General features: G+C 36.3%; 1 protein-coding gene across 3 annotated transcripts in view; it reads left to right on the forward strand.

The window, feature by feature from the left end:
* Positions 1–19,413, forward strand: part of MACROD2 (mono-ADP ribosylhydrolase 2) — a 1,992,245-nt gene that overhangs the window by 409,973 nt on the left and 1,562,859 nt on the right. The gene's annotated exons all lie outside the window — the stretch shown is intronic.

Genomic DNA, 19,413 nt, shown 5'->3' on the forward strand with positions numbered 1-19,413 from the left:
TGCATCATTATCATTAATGCTAAATGTATTTATTTGAATCATATTTGTGGGAGGCTTGATGTCTAATTTAAAAATTGAATTATTTGAATTTTAGTTTAAAATTGCATTTAATATTTGTTACTGAAGTTTCAAACTAGACTAATATAATAAGATATTGGGGGATACTTTTCTTGTTGCCCTGGAATTGAACACTAAGACCTAAAGCTAAGGGCCAAGAGGCATCAGGTGCCCACATTCTAAAGAGAGCTTGTAATAGTTGGTGGTCAAAGAGTCACTCCATTTAACCATAAATGCCTCCTGCACAGGCCTTGCTTGTCTTGCTATCACACGCCTCCATGACTGCTGTCACAGCTTGGGTTCCCCAGGAAGTAGACACTGAGATAGAGATTAGCAAGCAGGATATTTATTAGGAAGCATTCTTGGGATTAAAAAAAAAAAAAAAGTCTGTGGAAGAAAGGCGGAGGAAGCAAAACTGAACAGGGGAGAAGTTGAACTGTGTTACATTTTCAAAAAGAGCCTGAGTTGAACATCTAGGAAGCTGAGATGGCCTTTCAGAATTGTCTTGAGTTGGGACAAGGACTGGACCTTTGTATTTCCATATACCTCAGTCATTGGACAGGGAACCAGGCTTTTATATCCCCTAGTTAGGCGATGTGAGCCATCCAAGAAGGGGGCATGACCTAGGTGAGGCAGCTCTTTTCAGCTGAGATAGTCCCTGGGGAGGCCACCAGCTAACCTGTCATTTGAACTGGCATCCCACTAAATGTTATAGTTTATGTTTTTATTTCTTTCTGACTGCTTTCAAGATTTTTTTTCGTCTTTAGTTCTCAGAAGTTTAATTATCCTGTGTCTTTGCATGGAGTTCTTTCTTTCTTTGTTTGGCTGCTTCGGGTCTTAGTTGTGACGTGTGGGCTGTTCGTTGCAGCGCGCAGGCTTCTCTGTAGTTGTGGTGTGTTGGTTTTCTCTTCTCTAGTTGTGATGCATGGGCTCCAGAGCACATGGGTTCTGTAGTTTGCGGCACACGGGCTCTCTAGTTGAGGCGCACAAGCTCAGTAGTTGTGGTGCCTGGGCTTAGTTGTCCCGCGGCATGTGGGATCTTAGTTCCCTGACCAGGGATCGAACTGAGTCACCTGCATTGGAAGACGGATTCTTTACCACTGCACCACCAGGGAAATTCCTGCATGGGTTTCTTTGGGTTTATCTTATGTGGGATTCATCTTATGAATCTATTGGTTTATATTTTTCATTAAATTTGTGAAGTTTTCAGTCATTCTTTCTTCAGATAATCCATTGATGCTACTTTCTTCCTTTCCAACCGCTCGGATCTATTGCTTTTGTCCCACGAGTCCCTGAGGCTCTGTTTATTTTAGGAGACTCAAGCTCCTATTTAAATCTTTAATTTTAGTAGGAACTGACTCTGTTTGGGTTTAGTTCACAGGTCTTGGACTACCTTAGTGGCCTCTAGTTCCAATGACAATTTAATTTTCATAGGCTTTTTGATGTTGTGCTTTTCGTTTGATGTAACTTGGATGGGTGGGGCCCCCAGTAGCCCCTACTGGTTCTGCCTGAGGGGCAGAAGGAATTTCCTGGTGTTTCTAGGTGGGGAAAAGGAAGTCTCTGGCCTGACAGAGTGAAGAGTGCTTCTGGGCCTGGTTGCTTATCTTGGTGGGGATCCCTCCTCTGGCCAGCTTTCCTCCTCCCACCTTCTCCCTGGATGTTTCGTGGTGGGAGAAAGATTCTCAGGCCTAGCGGGGAAGAACAGCACTTCCTAAGCCAGAGCTTGTCATTGCCTGTGCCCCCTGCCCGTGGGAGATGGGAAGTCCTTCCTGGTCTGGGTGCTTGTGGCAGGATCCCCTTTGCTGGTGCCCCCCAACCATCCAGTGTCTCTTGGTGTAGGAGGAGAGTCTCAGGCCCTGAGGAAGAGAGCACTTTTATTGAAGGGCTTATTGTCAGTGGGGCTCCTATTGATCCAGGGAAGCAGGAACCTACCTGCACTGTCTTCTGTTTCTAGGTTGTATGTCAAGAGATACTGGGCCTGGTTATGTTCTTCCTTTGGGTGGGAGGATGTAAGATGCCTTGCACCTAGATTGTTCCTCCTACCCTGGGGTCTCTAACCAGTTCACCTTCCTCCTTACACTTTTCAGAGTTTTTCTTTGGTTGCCTCTTGCATTATTTTCAGCATTTATAGTTGTACTTAGGGAGGGAGAGGGGAGGAGGAATGGCACAGGAAGAAGCAAATCTATGCCATCTTGTCTGAACTGGAGGTCTGAGAAGACAAAATTTTGGAAAATATAATAGCATAAAGTACCATCAACTTGTAAAACAACATTTTTCTTACTTCAACATCATGATTCAAATGTTTAAATATTAAATGCATTAATTATATTATGATATTTATAATTTATAGATTTATTTATTATAATTATCTAATTTAGTGTGTCTATTTTACTTTATATTTATTCTCAGCATTTATCTCAGAGCACCCACGCATAGTGTCTGCTTAACAAATGGTTGTTAAATAATTAAATTATAATGTACATTTTTATAAGTGTTAAATGGAGACACAAAGATCTAGGTGACCTGCCCAAAATTATATAACTAATTACTGGTGCAATTTGGATTAACAGTAAATACTTTTTTTGGTAGACCTCAAATCCATTGCATGTGGAATACCATATACAAATTCTTTGATTATGGCTGCTTCTATATTATTTCTGATATTTGGCTATCTGAGAGTGGCATCAGAAGTGTAACTATTTTCAGTAAGTAATTTTTGGTTATCCTGTGAGATTTGTTAAATAATAATAATTTTTAAAAGCCTCTGTAGTCAGTAATCAGCATCTCACCAATGATAATAATTTTGTCTGAGCTTAATATCAGTGCTTTTCAATGCACCAGAATAAAACTAATCTCTATTATAGAATCCACAGCTGGCCTGATGGAACTGTAATAACAAAAGTAGTTGGTATTTTTTGATATTCACAGAACGCAAATTATAACTTGTCTCTTGTGTACAGAAAAAAGTGGGTCTTTTTATAAATGATTAAAGTTGATGTTGATAAAGTTACATTTTTCCATGTTTCAGAGGAGAGTTTTTTGATGCTTGCAGTTTGCATAAACATAATGATATATTGAATATTTATTGTATCCTTGAGCAGTGTAAAATTTTATTGCACATTTATAGAAGGGACCCATAATTTGAAATAGAGTTATTAGAACTATGTAATTTAATTTAGGAAGGAGAAAAATCATTATGATTTTTATTTGTTACCTCAAGTTATCAAAATGATTCTTTAATTGATAATCCTAAATTCAAGGATGAGGAGTTGCTAATGATAGAAAATTCAGGATGAATGAAAGTATATATTTATTTTCATTTTGTGTATTTCATTATAAGTATATAAAATCTTAGATTAGCCAGTTTTCATTTACTTGGTGAAAGCCAAACCTTAATGTATTATTATTGTTTTGCTAAATTTAATGGAGCCCAAGTCAGAAGCCCTGTTAATTAAGAAATATATATTCTCATCGATAGCAGTATGTGCATACTTGTTCATGTTGCCTAAAATCATACTGAGAATTTTCATCTTTTTTGAAGGCCACTTTTTAATGTTATCAGAATATTAAATATAATGTTTTAAAGGAGTTTTCCTTTTTAGACAATTTCAGGTTTTAAGAGATCTAAATTGCTGATTATTGTACAATAATAATCAGCAATTTAGATCTCTTAAAACCTGAAATTGTTAGTAAGTGACATGGGGAAAGTATAACTAAAGATATTTAAATTTTTATGACTTTAATTTGTATGATATATGTAAATGCTGTCTATTCTGGTCACTAGTTAGATTAAAAAACTGGTGATACTACCTTGATATTGGTGTTATTTGAATTCATTGTCTATCATGGGTATTGGATATCCATGTATTTTCAAATGATATGGGAGAAACGAAATAATTCCTTAAGAGATAGTCTGGCATACTGTAAAGATAATTGGTTAGATATTTGATTAAAGGGCTCAAATATTGGATTGAATACTGACTTACCAGCTCATAACTTTGGGGCAAGCAATTTAGTGTCACTGTAGACTTCATTTCCTCATATGTTATAGGAAAGGTAAAATTCACACTTTGCAAGGCTGTTTAAAGGATGACAGATACCATACAGGTCTTAACATTGCCTAGTAAATAATAGATGCTTAGAAAATTGTTATCATGATCTATTTTTATATTACTTAAGTTGGTTGTGATAATGGGCATATTTTCTACATTGGTCAGCTTACTATAAAATATATGTCAGTTTGTCCACTGGCTTGGTGATTCAGAGCATGACTTTCTGATAGAAATGAATCATACAAGAGCTCATTTTAAAATTTTCATAAGTTGGTCATGTCACAGGGTCAAATTTGGTGCAAGTAGTTAGATCAGAGCTGCTTGATGATGCAAATATTGTGTGAGGATGAATGGAAAGCTGGGTCAGCTCGTCTGTCAACTGCACACTTTAGCTGTGTAACAAGACTTCAGTGAACTGGAGGAAGAATGTTACTTTAAAATGATGTGTTTAGATTGGAAAAAGAAAAATGAAAATATAGCTCTATTGAATTTTCTTTAATTTAATATACGTAGAATTGGTCATGCTAGAGAAAGTCTTCATATACTAAAACAGTTTAGAAAAGAAATAGTTGTACTTAGCCTTGAAATCCATACTGAACTGAAGCATTCTTACATCTCTTTGTGTTTTTGATCAATTTCCCTTCCATATCTTTCTAATGAGTTAATATCTACTGAGCTTCTTTATCTTTAAAATTCTGAAGTATACTTTAAATTTGCAAGGAATTTAATTAGAAAATCGGGGAAACTTTCTCTAATCTTTTTTAGAGAAGTTTTTAGTTTGCTTTGAAGTTCAAGACCTATCATGATTTGTGTCTAGTAAACATGAAAAGAAAGTGGTTAAAGAGGCTCACCATCAGTTGAGATGGATTTATTATTTTTACATTAAATACAGACCATTTTGAAATTTATATATTTGAAATCAATCAGAAATTCAAACTGAATATATAAGTGAGAACTTTTCACTGATGTATTTTACATTTAAATCAGAAGCAGTCCAGTGAACCTCATCTACATGTCAAGACATTTTGCTTCAGATTATTTATTGACAGACATCAGATGATACTGATGTTTTATGTGCTTCCCAGGGTATACTTATGAATGTTAGATTTTTGCTGTTTTTGACATTTTAATATGCAAATTTTAATAATTATTAAACTCTTAAGTTTGAAAAATGCATATGCTCTGTTATCCATAAATACTTTGGAGGATTTGTTCTATATGATAGAAGCATCAGAATGTAGTAAAACAAACACACACACACAATGATTTTTACTAGAGCTTTTTCTATAATGACAGAACTGGAAAAAACCTAAGTGTCCATCAATAATGGGAGTGGTTACACTCAATCTTGTGAAAATTATAGTATGTCATATATTATTTTATTAGTTCAAGCCCTTGATGTATTGATAAATTAGAAAATTTGGTTGCACGGTAATTTTTATAGTAGAATCCATTGTTTTTTAAATAGTAATCCCAGGAAGACTCAATTATGTGTATATATTTATATGAACATGGAGAAAAGTATGGAAAGGAATAGAAAATAAGAGGAGTTGAGTTTGTTTAATAAAATTATTGATTCACATGTTCAAATGGATACATATTATTTTATGCTTTTTAAAAATATATTTTATATTTTAATTAATAAGGAAAACTTTAGTCTACTATATTGATTATTCCCCAAATGGTAACATAAGAACATGAGTCATCCTCATAACAGTTATTAACTAAGAGTGTTAGTTTGGGAAGGGGTGTGTGATTTAGGGTGGCCACCAGTTGTGACCAGTCTGTAAAACGGTATCTGTTCAATCAAAGTCCCAACAGGAACCTTGGCACAATCAAATTAGGATACTTCGAGGACAGCTTATTTACAAAGGGAATAAGTACAAGGGTTGGAGATAGATATGGTGTAAAAGAACCTCAAGGGATTGTTCAGGAACCAGAGGGTACCAACTGCACAGCTGTCACAACTGTAAGCTCAAAGAGGTGCGTAGAGGGAGACATATCAGAACCTAGAAGGAGACAAAGTCATGTTATAAACTAAATGACCTTGATTAGAGTAGTGACCTTTATTCAAAGGACATAGTCAGGTCAGGGTAAGCTTACAGGAAGAGAAACAGGGGAATAAATACCTTCAACTCATTCTCAACTCAACTCTCCCACCAGCTACTGCCAGGGCTCCCTATTGACTGAACTCAACCAGAGCCAGAGGGTAAGAGGACCCATTGATGTCATTTATATAGTTAAATCACTTTGGGCAGATAACAGGGGCAACTGTAGAGAGTGGGGCTTGAGGAGTAAACAGAAATGATCTGGCATAAAATAACCAACATTATTTTTAAACTAAATCATCAAAGGAATCCAGAAGGGGAAAGTGTTATAATATGTAAAATAATGACATCCATTTTCTTTACGGGCTTATAGAATTATTTTTAAATTGACCTAAAACCAAAGACAGAATTAAAATAATAATTTGAAGATGACCTTCTTCTTCACTTTCCTGTGTGCAGAAGTTCTAGTTTCTTCCCAAAACTCTGATGAGGGCATAGCCCAGGACACCTCAGATTGAGGGTAGAGGACTGTAGTTCTCTTAAGATGAATATGGTCACGGTCCCCACAAAGTGAAGATTGGTCTGCATGCTTTTAGCATACTCCCACAATTAGTGGAGGTTTTCTGTTAACCTCTATTGTGTCTTCCAGAAGTAGCACTGTAATCAAGGTCATGGGTAGGGAACTGACATCTGAGCCTCAGCATATTCCAGGCGCCAATTGTGCATTCACATAAGTTATCACCCTTAATCCTCTCAGCTAACCTGTACCATGACTATTATTTTACCAAATGGCTGATTAATACAAGAGATTAGATTATCAATTGGAGTTTAAAGAACTTTCTCAAGGACGATGATAGAGTCTGGAATTGGACCGCGATCTGTTTGGCTCCCTCCTGGCGTAGCCTCACTTGGCTGTGAAATTGTGAAGGAGTCATTATCTGTTACTGTAGCTCTCTCACTTGTCCTAGAAATATGACTTTCCCTTTCCCCTCTCTCTTTCCCCTTTCTTACATTCATTCCCTTAATTATGTTTTTAACAAATATTTATTCAGCCCCTACTCTGTGCCAGGAACTGTGCATGGTACTGTCGATACCAACAAACATGACCTTCACCTTTGTGGATTTTAAATCTTGATAAGTGTTCTCAGGGTAGCAATCCTATTCATTTCCTTTAACCCCAAGTCCTTTACCTTTGAGGTTCTTTGTCTCAGTCTTCCCATTTATTTACTATGACTGAGAATTATTCTTTTGTCTTACTCGTTTAAAGTGTAACCTAAAATAAACCTTTTGTAAAAACTTATTTGCTGTTTCATTATTGTAGAGACATAAAGATTCCATAATATTATAAGAAAGATGAAATAAGTAAACTATGTAAAACAGTTTTTCTTTTAAAGATACTGTCTGGTTTTATTAAAAAAAATCAGTGTCCCCAAGAAGTGTATAAATGAGGGTGCATGTTCAGGCTTATGTTTTCATCAGGCTAAAAGTGTATCATATTCCCTCAAATAAGTGCATCTTCTATTTTTTAAATTGAGACTTGGTTTGCATTCAAAATTTTCCTTGTGAAAAGCAAGTTAAAATTTCTGTTCAAGTGTCTTGTATTATTACAACTACAGCGCTAATGTACATTTGAACTCATTCCCCCCCACCCCCGATTTAGACACGCTTGTTCACTCTTTGGAAAGCCCCAGATTGGGTGACTTAAGTAATCCCATTTTTGTAACTGAGCCAGTGTTATCATTATCAGAATTACAGCTGATTCAGAGCACAGCGTCAAGAAGGATGACTAGTACATAGAAACATGTGCTGATCCTCTCATTTTGCTTGAGTTGCATTGCATTGTGAAGCTGTAGGAACTGCCAGTGCTTTAGTTCACCCTTTAATAATTAAATCAGGTGATCTTCAGTAGGATAACATTTGGTAGACCCCATGCGCATTGTGTTCTGTTCCCATCTTTGGATGTGATTTCAGAAGAACAAACAACAACAATCATATACACATACATACATATGTGTGTGTGTGTGTGTGTGTGTGTGTGTGTGTGTATAATTTCCAGTTTGAATTTGTCATTACTGTATGGTAGTCCTAGGTTCTTCTCCTAGGCATGATGCCAGAGAAGTTACCTAACATCTTTGATCCTCTTTAACTTTCCATTTTTGTAAAATGAAGGAGTTGGACAAAACAAGTGGTTTTTCCCCCATGTTGCAGTATTCCAAGAAGTCCCGAGCACCCAGGGTAATAGCTGGTGACACCAGATTGGCAAAAGAGGTCAGCTGTAGCTCCTTCCTTGCAGTTCAACCAGAGTAATTCCATTTTGTTTCATTCTTAATACTCCCAAGTAAGTTTTCCAGTTCCTGATGCCTTTTCACCTATTTATCAATAGTAGGACTCATTGTATTCTGTTTTTGGCTTCATGGTGGGTTACAGCTTATACAACCACACAGATCCTGGAATAATCAATAGTTCCTTTGAATTCTGCAGTGTATGAAATATGAATTATTCATCATGTGTTTATGCCTGTTTTCTACATGTGAAATAGATAAGCCTATTCTTATTTTTTTAACATCTTTATTGGAGTATAATTGCTTTACAATGGTGTGTTCGTTTCTGCTGTATAGCAAAGTGAATGAGCTATACGTATACATATATCCCCATATCTCCTTAAGCCTATTCTTAATTTTCACTCTTTGTAATCTTTAAAGCAGGAAATTATACCATTGCCCAAAACTTCTGGCATTGTTGATTTTGATCAGGAGGTGTAAATCTGGTAAATCGTGAACAGAGAGCTGTTGCCAAATTGATGGCTGTATTTGTCTGTGTAGATTGTATTTCCACAGCTATCAGTTGAGATGGTTGCTCCCTAGAGTCATGCACGTGCTTGGGATTTTAATCTTAACAGATATTTTTTAGCCCTTCCTACTTTGAGTTTCAAAGTCTAGGGAATATAATGTGTGCCATTCTAAAGGGTGATATTTTGGCTTTTGTATTTTTTAGGGTAACATGTTGTTAATGAAGTGTTGTTTTAAGTAGAGCCCCTGGGGAAATTTTTTGCCAACAATCATTTTGACATCCCATGTGCTCTATTGTAATAAGAAAGCAGAATAAATAAGCTAAACTAGGTGGTCAGTATGCTTTTAAGATGAAAGCAACTATAATTTCCTTTATAATTATGAAAAGCAAACAAAAATCCTGCACAAATAGATTTAATCAATGTTTAAAGACTAGTCTCCCAGGCAGTTGCTTGTTTGACAGATAGTCCTGGGTGAAGGTAGAAATGGAGTGGGAAAATAAATAATTACTAAGTACAGATAATAGGAATTACTGGGCAAGTGGAATAAAAAATTGTTGCAAACACTGATCAGGCCAGTTTGACTCACAGAGGACATGGGTTACCTCTCCCAGCTCTGGACTATTTCACAGACTGAATTATTTCAGACTCAGAAACTGCAGGAGCTATTAGCCATGCTGAAGTACAATGCTGGCACATGTTAGGTTAGTAGTTTTGTTTTTCAAAATTATTGAATCGAATTTCATTACATCATAATCTCTCGAATGTAAGAGAAGATGTCTGATCCAGCGATCCCCAATATATAGCATGTCTGCTGCCATTTTAATTCTTCCTTTCCCTGTCTGACCGTGATCAACATTATTAATTGATCATGGTTCTCTTTTCCACTGAGCCTAGATTTAGCCTCAGAAACCTTCTCAAATCAGAGGTACAGACAGTCTCTTGTAATTAATGAATCTGAATTGTTTGAAACCTGTTTGACATCCCTATTGGTTCTAAATTTCCTGATGGAAGAAAATAAGTAAGATAGTTGACTATGACTTGCCAAAATCATCTGCAATTTAGTAACTGAAGCAGAATTAAAATGAGGTTACCTGGCTCTCAGTTCAGTATACTTTGTATTACCCTATATAGACTGAAAATGATTTTTTTTTTTTTTTTTTTGCGGTACGCGGGCCTCTCACTCTTGTGGCCTCTCCCGATGTGGAGCACAGGCTCCGGACACTCAGGCTCAGCGGCCATAGCTCACGGGCCCAGCCGCCCCGCGGCATGTGGGATCTTCCCGGACCGGGGCATGAACCTGTGTCCCCTGCAGGCGGACTCTCAAACACTGTGCTACCAGGGAAGCCCCTGAAAAGGATTTTGAGATCTTAGAAGGAAAAGTGCTTTAGGTAATAATGTTATGGTCTATATTCCATCTAGGAACTTCTACTGTTATAAGATTACTTATATAGTAATTGTATTTTCATCATTTGATCCACAATTTAATTATAATTATATACTTAAAAAGACACACACACACATGTGGAAGAGGGTCATTTAAGAATTTTTTTTTTTTCAGGAATAAAGTAAGGTAATATTCCATTTGCATCTTGAGAAAAACATAAAATAATGACACTAATGTCAAACACCAGGATAATTTTTCATTTAGGCTAACTATCCCATGAAAAAGAATCCTACTTGTATCTGATTTTTTTTTGGTTTTGATAATTTTATAATGAATATTTATACCTATGTATAATTTGATAATTTTAATTCAAAAATTAAAAACTGAGTTTAATTAGAAAAAAACAATTTCTCTATACGTCAAAAAACAATCATTTGCTTAGGGTATGATAAGTAAATTCTTCAAATTTGCCACTTTGAAATTAGAGTAACCCTTACCCCCATTTTATATTCTGTGTTTTTTTGCTTTTTAAACAGTGAAACTGTTCATTTCATTGAGTTGTTATTTTGGGGAGGAAAAAGTGCAATACACAGGTACATTAATTTGTAATGGCTCATTTTAGTTTCTCATTGAGTCAGTCTTTGAGACAGTTACTGAAGCTTGCTTTTTTCCTCCACCTCCTCTGGTAATAGAAGGGGCATTTTACTTAGAAAAATATGAAAGGAAATAGTGTTGATTGAGATACGTTCAAGATGGCGGAGTAGAAGGACGTGTGCTCACTCCCTCTTGCAAGAGCACCGGAATCACAACTAACTGCCGAACAATCATTGACAGGAAGACACTGGAACTCACAAAAAAAGATACCCCAATTCCAAACAAAGGAGAAGCCACAATGAGATGGTATGAGGGGCGCAATCACAATAAAATCAAATCCTGTTACTGCTGGGTGGGTGACTCACAAACTAGAGAACACTTATACCACAGAAGTCCACCCAGTGGAGTGAAGGTTCTAAGCCCCATATCAGGTTTCCCAACCGGGGGTCTGGCAACGGGAGGAGGAATTCCTAGAAATCAGACTTTGAAGGCTAGTGGGATTTGATTGCAGGACTTCGACAGGACTGGGGGAAACAATGACTCCACTCTTAGAGGGCACACACAAATTAGTTTGCGTATTGGGGCACAGGGAAAGGAGCAGTGACCCCATAGGAGACTGAACCAGACCTACCTGCTAGTGTTGGAGGGTCTCCTGCAGAGGCGGTGGGTGGCTGTGGCTCACTGTGAGGACAAGTACACTGACAGCAGAAGTTCTGGGAAGTACTCCGTGGCGTGAGCCCTCCCAAAGTCCACCATTAGCTCCAACAAAGAGCCAGGTAGGCTCCAGTGTTGGGTTGCCTCAGGCCAAACAACCAGCAGGGCAGGAAGCCGGCCCCACCCATCAGCAGACAGGCGACTTAAAGTTTTACTGAGCTCTGACAACCAGAGGAACACCCAGCTCTACCCACCACCATTCCCTCCCATCAGGAAACTTGCACAAGCCTCTTAGATAGCCTCATCCACCAGAGGCAGACAGCAGAAGCAAGAAGAACTACAATCCTGTAGCCTGTGGAAGAAAAACAACATTCACAGAAAGAGAGACGAGACGAAAAGGCAGAGGGTTATGTACCAGATGAAGGAACAAGATAAAACCCCAGAAAAACAACTAAATGAAGTAGAGATAGGCAACCTTCCAGAAACAGAATTCAGAATAATGATACTGAAGATGATCCAGGACCTTGGAAAAAGAATGGAGGCAAAGATGAAGAAGATGCAAGAAATGTTTAACAAAGACCTAGAAGAATTAAAGAAGAAACACCTAGAAGAATTAAAGAACAAACAAACAGAGAATTAAAGAACAAACAAACAATACAAGAACTGAAATGAAAAATACACTAGAAAGAATCAATAGCAGAATAACTGAGGCAGAACAAAGGATAAGGGACCTGAAAGACAGAATGGTGGAATTCACTGCCGTAGAGCAGAATAAAGAAAAAAGAATGAAAAGAAACGAAGACAGCCTAAGAGACCTCTGGGACAACATTAAATGCAACAACATTCACATTATACGGGTCCCAGAAGGGGGAGAGAGAAAAAAAAATGAGAAAATGTTTGAAGAGATTATAGTTGAAAACTTCCCTAACATGGGAAAGGAAATAGCCACCCAAGTCCAGGAAGTGCAGAGTCGCAGGCAGGATAAACCCAAGGAGAAACACAATGAAACACATAGTAATCAAATTGACAAAAATTAAAGACGAAGAAAAATTATTGAAAGCAACAAGGGAAAATGACACATAACATACAAGGAAACTCCCATGAGGTTAACAGCTGATTTCTCAGTAGAAACTCTACAAGCCAGAAGGGAGTGGAATGATATATTTAAAGTGATGAAAGGGAAGAACCTACAACCAAGGTTACTTTACCCATTAGGGATCTCATTCTGATTCTACAGAGAAATCAAAAGCTTTACAGACAAGCAAAAGCTAAGAGAATTCAGCACCACCAAACCAGCTCTACAACAAATGCTAAAGGAAGTTCTCTGAGTGGGAAACACAAGAGAAGAAAAGGACCTACAAAAACAAACCCAAAACAATTAAGAAAATGGTAATAGGAACATATAAATCAATAATTACCTTAGACGTAAATGGATTAAATGCTCCAACCAAAAGACACAGGGTCAGTTAATGGATACAAAAACAAGACCCATATATGTGCTGTCTAAAAGAGACCCACTTCAGACTTAGGGACACATACAGACTGAAAGTGAGGGGATGGAAAAAGATATTCCATGCAAATGGAAATCAAAAGAAAGCTGGAGTATATATATCAGAAAAAATAGACTTTAAAATAAAGAATGTTACAAGAGGCAAGGAAGGACACTACATAATGATCAAGGGATCAATCCAAGAAGAAGATATAACAATTATAAATATATATGCACCCAACATAGGAGCACCTCAATACATAAGGCAACTGCTAACAGCTATAAAAGAGGAAATCGACATTAACACAATAATAGTGGGGGACTTTAACACCTCACTTACACCAATGGACAGATCATCCAAACAGAAAATTAATAAGGAAACACAAGCTTTAAATGACACAACAGACAATAGCTTTAATTGATATTTATAGGACATTCCATCCAAAAACAACAGAATACACTTCTCAAGTGCACATGGAACATTCTCCAGGATAGGTCACATCTTGGGTCACAAATCAAGCCTCAGTAAATTTAAGAAAATTGAAATCATATCAAGCCTCTTTTCTGGCCATGGTGCTATGAGATTAGAAATCAATTACAGGGAAAAAAACATTAAAAACACAAACACATGGAGGCTAAACAATACATTACTAAATAACCAAGAGATCACTGAAGAAATCAAAGATGAAATCAAAAAATACCTAGAGAAAAATGACAATGAAAACACAATGATCCAAAACCTATGAGATGCAGCAAAAGCAGTTCTCTGAGGGAAGTTTATAGCAATACAAGCCTACCTCAAGAAACAAGAAAAATCTCAAATAAACAATCTAACCTTACACCTAAAGGAATTAGAGAAAGAAGAACAAACAAAACCCAAAGTTAGTAGAAGGAAAGAAATCGTAAAGATCAGAACAGAAATAAATGAAATAGAAACAAAGAAAACAAAGCAAAGATCAATAAAACTAAAAGCTGGTTCTTTGAGAAGATAAGCAAAATTGATAAACCATTAGCCAGACTCATGAAGAAAAAGAGCGATAGGACTCAAATCAATAAAATTAGAAATGAAAAAGGAGAAGTTACAACAGACAGCGCCAAAATACAAAGCATCCTAAGAGACTACTACAAGCAACTGTATGCCAATAAAATAGACAACCTGGAAGAAATGGACAAATACTTAGAAAGTTATAACCTTCCAAAACTGAACCAGGAAGAAATAGAAAATATGAACAGACCAATCACAATTAATGAAATTGAAACTGTGATTAAAAATCTTCCAACAAACAAAAGTCTAGGACCAGATGGCTTCACAGGTGAATTCTATCAAACATTTAGAGAAGAGCTAACACCCTTCCTTCTCAAACTCTTCCCAAAAATTGCAGAGAAAGGAACACTCCCAAACTCATTCTATGAGGCCACCATCACCCTGATACCAAATCCAGACAAAGATACTACAAAAAAAGAAAATTACAGACCAGTATCACTGATGAATATAGGTGCAAAAATCGTCAACAAAATACTAACAAACAGAATCCAACAACACATTAAAAGTGTCATACACCATGACCAAGTGGGATTTGTCTCAGGCATGCAAGGATTCTTCAATATATGCAAATAAATCAATGTGATACACCTCATTAACAAATTGAAGAATAAAAACCATACGATCTTCTCAATAGATGCAGAAAAAGCTTTTGAGAAAATTCAACACTCATTTATGATAAAACCTCTCCAGTAAGTGGGCATTGAGGGAACCTACCTCAACATAATAAAGGCCATATATGACAAACCCACAGCAAACATCATTCTCAATGGTGAAAAACTGAAAGCATTTCCTCTAAGATGAGGAACAAGACAAGGATGTCCACTCTCACCACTATTATTCAACATAATTTTGTAATTCCTAACCATGGCAATCAGGAGAAAAAGAAATAAAAGGAATACAAATTGGAAAAGAAGAAGTAAAACTGTCACTATTTGCAGAGGACATGATACTATACACTGAGAATCCTAAAGATGCCACCAGAGAACTACTAGAGCTAATCAATGAATTTGGTAAAGTTGCAGGTTCTAAAATTAATTCACAGAAATCTCTTGCATTCCTATACACTAATGATGAAAAATCTGAAGGAGAAATTAAGGAAACACTCTCATTTACCATGGCAACAAAAAGAATAAAATACCTAGGAATAAACCTACCTGGGGAGACAAAAGACCTGTATGCAGAAAACTAGAAGACACTGATGAAAGAAATTAAAGTTGATAAAAACAGATGGAGAGTTATATCATGTTCTCATATTGAAATAAACAATATTGTGAAAATGACTGTACTACCCAAAGCAATCTATAGACTCAATGCAATCCCTGTCAAATTACCAATGGCATTTTTTACAGAACTAGAAAAAAAAATCTTAAAATTTATATGGAGACACAAAAGACCCTGAATTGCCAAAGCAATCTTGAGGGAAAAAAAACAGAGCTGGAGGAATCAGACTCCCTGAGTTCAGACTATACTACAAAGCTACAGTAATCAAGACAGTATGGTACTGGCACAAAAACAGAAATATAGCTCAGTGGAACAGGATATAGAAAACCCAGAGATAAACCCACGCACCTATGGTCAAGTAATTTTTGTCAAAGGAGGCAAGAATATACAATGGAGAAAAGACAATCTCTTCAATAAATGGTGCTGGGAAAACTGGAAAGCTACATGTAAAAGAATGAAATTAGAAGACTCCCTAACAACATACACAAAAATAAACTCAAGATGGATTAGAGACCTAAATATAAGACTGCACACTATAAAACTCTTAGAGGAAGACAGGCAGAATACTCTTTGACATAAATCACAGCAAGATCTTTTTTGATCCACCTCCTAGAGTGATGGAAATAAAAACAAAAATAAACAAATGGGACCTAATGAAACTTAAAAGTTTTTGCAAAACAAAGGAAACTACAAACGAGAATAAGACAACCCTCAGAATGGGAAAATAATTGCAAACAAATCAATGGACAAAGGATTAATCTCCAAAATTTTTAAACAGCTCATGCAGCTCAATATTAAAAAAACAATCAACCCAATCGAAAAATGGGCAGACCTAAATAGACATTTATCCAAAGAAGACATAGAGATGGCCAAGAAGCACATGAAAAGCTGCTCAACATCACTAATTATTAGAGAAATACAAATCAAAACTACAATGAGACATCACCTCACAACAGTTAGAATGGGCATCAGAAAATCTGCAAACAACAACTGCTGGAGACGGTGTGGAGAAAAGGGAGCCCTCTTGCACTGTTGGTGGGAATGTAAATTGATACAGCCACTATGGAGAACAGTATGGAGGTTCTTTAAAAATCTAAAAATAGAATTTCCATATGACCCAGCAATCCCACTACTGGGCATATACCCAGAGAAGAACATAATTCAAAAAGACACATGCACCCCAATGTTCATTGCAGCAGTATCTACAATAGTCAGCTCATGGAAGCAACCTAAATGTCCATCGGCAGATGAATGGATAAATAAGATGTGGTACATATATGCAATGGAATATTAGCCTTAAAAAGGAATGAAATTGAGTCATTTGTAGAGATGTGGGTGGATCTAGAGACTGTCATACAGAGTGAAGTAAGTCAGAAAGAGAAAAACATTTTTCGTATATTAATGCATATATGTGGAACCTAGAAAAATGCTACAGATGAACCAGTTTGCAGGGCAGAAATAGAGACACAGATGTAGAGAAGAAACATGGACACCAATGGGGGAAAGTGGAGGGGGCAGGTGTGGTGGTGTGATGAATTGGGAGATTGGCATTGACACTTATACACTAATATGTATAAAGAGGATAACTAATAAGAACCTGCTGTATAAGAAAAAAGAAAAGAAAAGAGTAGCAAACTAAGAAAAAAAAATATATATGTATGGCACTATCTTTGAAGTAGTCTTGACAGGGAGTGGCTAAATGAGCCTAAATCTAATAAAAAATTAAAAATAAAAAAAGGAAAATAGTGTTGATTAGTAAGCATGCTCAGAGAAGAGATTTTTAAATCTCAATTTAGAAGCAGTAGCATCATGCTTATCAACTTTAAGTTTTCTTTATTCCTTTCTCCTTTACCTTCCATGTGAAACTCTAGGAATAACAAGAGGCATATCCAAAATTCCCTCTAGCAGGGGACCTAGGGAGGGACATAACTATATAAACATATTTCATACATTTTTAATCACTATTTCCAAATAAACTTTTAAGAGTTTCTTTAACAGACCTCAATCTTGCAGGAAGAAAAGTATCAAAGTTTGCTCTTTCCACACACTTCAGTAAACAAAAAACTCTTCTACATCAATAAAGAAATGAGATTAATCCTGCCAGTTATCTCACTATTGGAAAACATGTATTGAGAACTTATTAAATGCAGGCCAAATTATTAAACTCAGACTTTATCTTTAGGTGCTTCCTCTCTAATTGGGATATACCTCGATTTATTAGAAATAATTAAGTAAAAATTAAATGACTACTAATTTTAGAAACACAAAAGTCATTTTCACTTTTGTGAAATGGAAGAAATTATATTAATCCACCTGACCAATAAATGTTGACAATCAGTTATATTATGCATAAGGTGCTTTGTGAAGGTAGAATAATATTAGAAATCATAATATAGTTTCACTTTTATTTGCCAATATTTTGTCACTTTTACTGAAGAAAATTTTCTTGATATTTTTCCTAATAATGTAAACATTTTATTTTTTAGAGAACAGAAATTGATAAAATAGACTTAAATGTGATGGGTTCTTTAGAAAAATCATTATCAGGATTACAGTTATTAGAATTGCTTTGAATATATTTAAGTAGCTTAGATTAAGATTCTATTACATGACTGGTAATGCACATGAAATTATCTTAAAAGTGATTGTGCCCTATGTAAATGCCACAATTTTATAAAATACTTCTATGTAGATGTTAAAATGTGGCCAGACATGCTCACCTAGACATGAGCACACATCTGACATAAACTGACTTGATGGTTTTTCAGTTCCAGTTCCTACACCTGCTCCCACACATCCACCCACCTCTATTGGACGAGGGCCTGGTTAAACAGATGGGTCTTGGGCTGTGCTCTCAAAAGAGGCAGGCTCCACCTTTATTAAGCAAAGCATTGGGTGAAAATAGGTTATATTGTGTTATTGTGATTCTGGGCATGATAATTTGCATGTAAAGCTACTATTCATTGCTGTTGTTGTTTGTTGTTGGAAATAAATTTTTCTTTATGAATGAATATGTATAAATTGGAGGACAACAGATGGAGTTTCTGGGATCTGGAAAACCTATAGACAGGGAAGGAGTTCTCAGTCAAATATAAAAATAAAAAATCGGCAGGAGTGTGAAATGCCATGCAGTTTTATAAATGCATGTAGCTAAGATTTTTAAGAAAATGTTTGGGTTTGCCAAGAGACATCATGAAATTTCTCCCATCCACTAAAGGGTATGGAACCAAGATAGAATTCATAACATCTTTCCTCATTCCCCTTCAGCAAGTTACCACTTCAACAGTTACAAAGTTTGATTTGGGGCAGGGCATTAAGTCCTGGATTCGATCTATGTAAATACTACACATTTTCACTGTGAAGTCAGAAGGAGTTGGGGGACCTGAGGTGACAGGGTGGCAGATGACTTTATAATATCTGAAGTGGGACTTCCCTGGCGGTCTAGTGGTTAACACTCTGCGTGCTTCCACTGCAAGAGGCACAGGTTTGATCCATGGTCAGGGAACTAAAATCCCACATGCCACGTGGCGCAACCCAAATAAAGAAAAAAAAAGTTAAAAAAGTAAATAAAATGTAATATCTGAAGCGAATTTTGTTTATGGTTGACTAATGGCATTGCTACGCAGTCCATATTTGTGATGAAAGCACTGCGGGGAAGGCATGAGCAGCAATTAGATGGCCCTGTACTTGAAAGATCATATGAGACAAGATTTGATGCTCTAAGATTGACATATTGAGAAAACCTTCAAAGGCATTTGTTCTCCACGAATTTTCATGATGTTCTCTTTAGTGTTTCAATAATTAGCAAACCATCACATATGAATATAGGCATTTATTCTTAAAATGCTCCATTATTTATTGATAGAATCATTAACACTCTGATATTTGCTTCTCTTATTATGGCAGTGCGTGGTTTGTGGACATCACAGGAAAATTCAAGTTAAAGATCCCTACTCCTCTTTCTTAAGTGATTTCTTTAATCTTTTGGTAGCTCAGGTTTCTCCACAAAGAAAGGGACTTAGATTACCACATACTTTTTTTATGTTGCTGCAGGACTTCTGTTTTCTGGCTTTTGTAG

The sequence above is a fragment of the Mesoplodon densirostris genome, chromosome 16 (assembly GCF_025265405.1).
Source record: "Mesoplodon densirostris isolate mMesDen1 chromosome 16, mMesDen1 primary haplotype, whole genome shotgun sequence".
In the NCBI taxonomy this organism is placed as follows: Eukaryota; Metazoa; Chordata; class Mammalia; order Artiodactyla; family Ziphiidae; genus Mesoplodon; species Mesoplodon densirostris.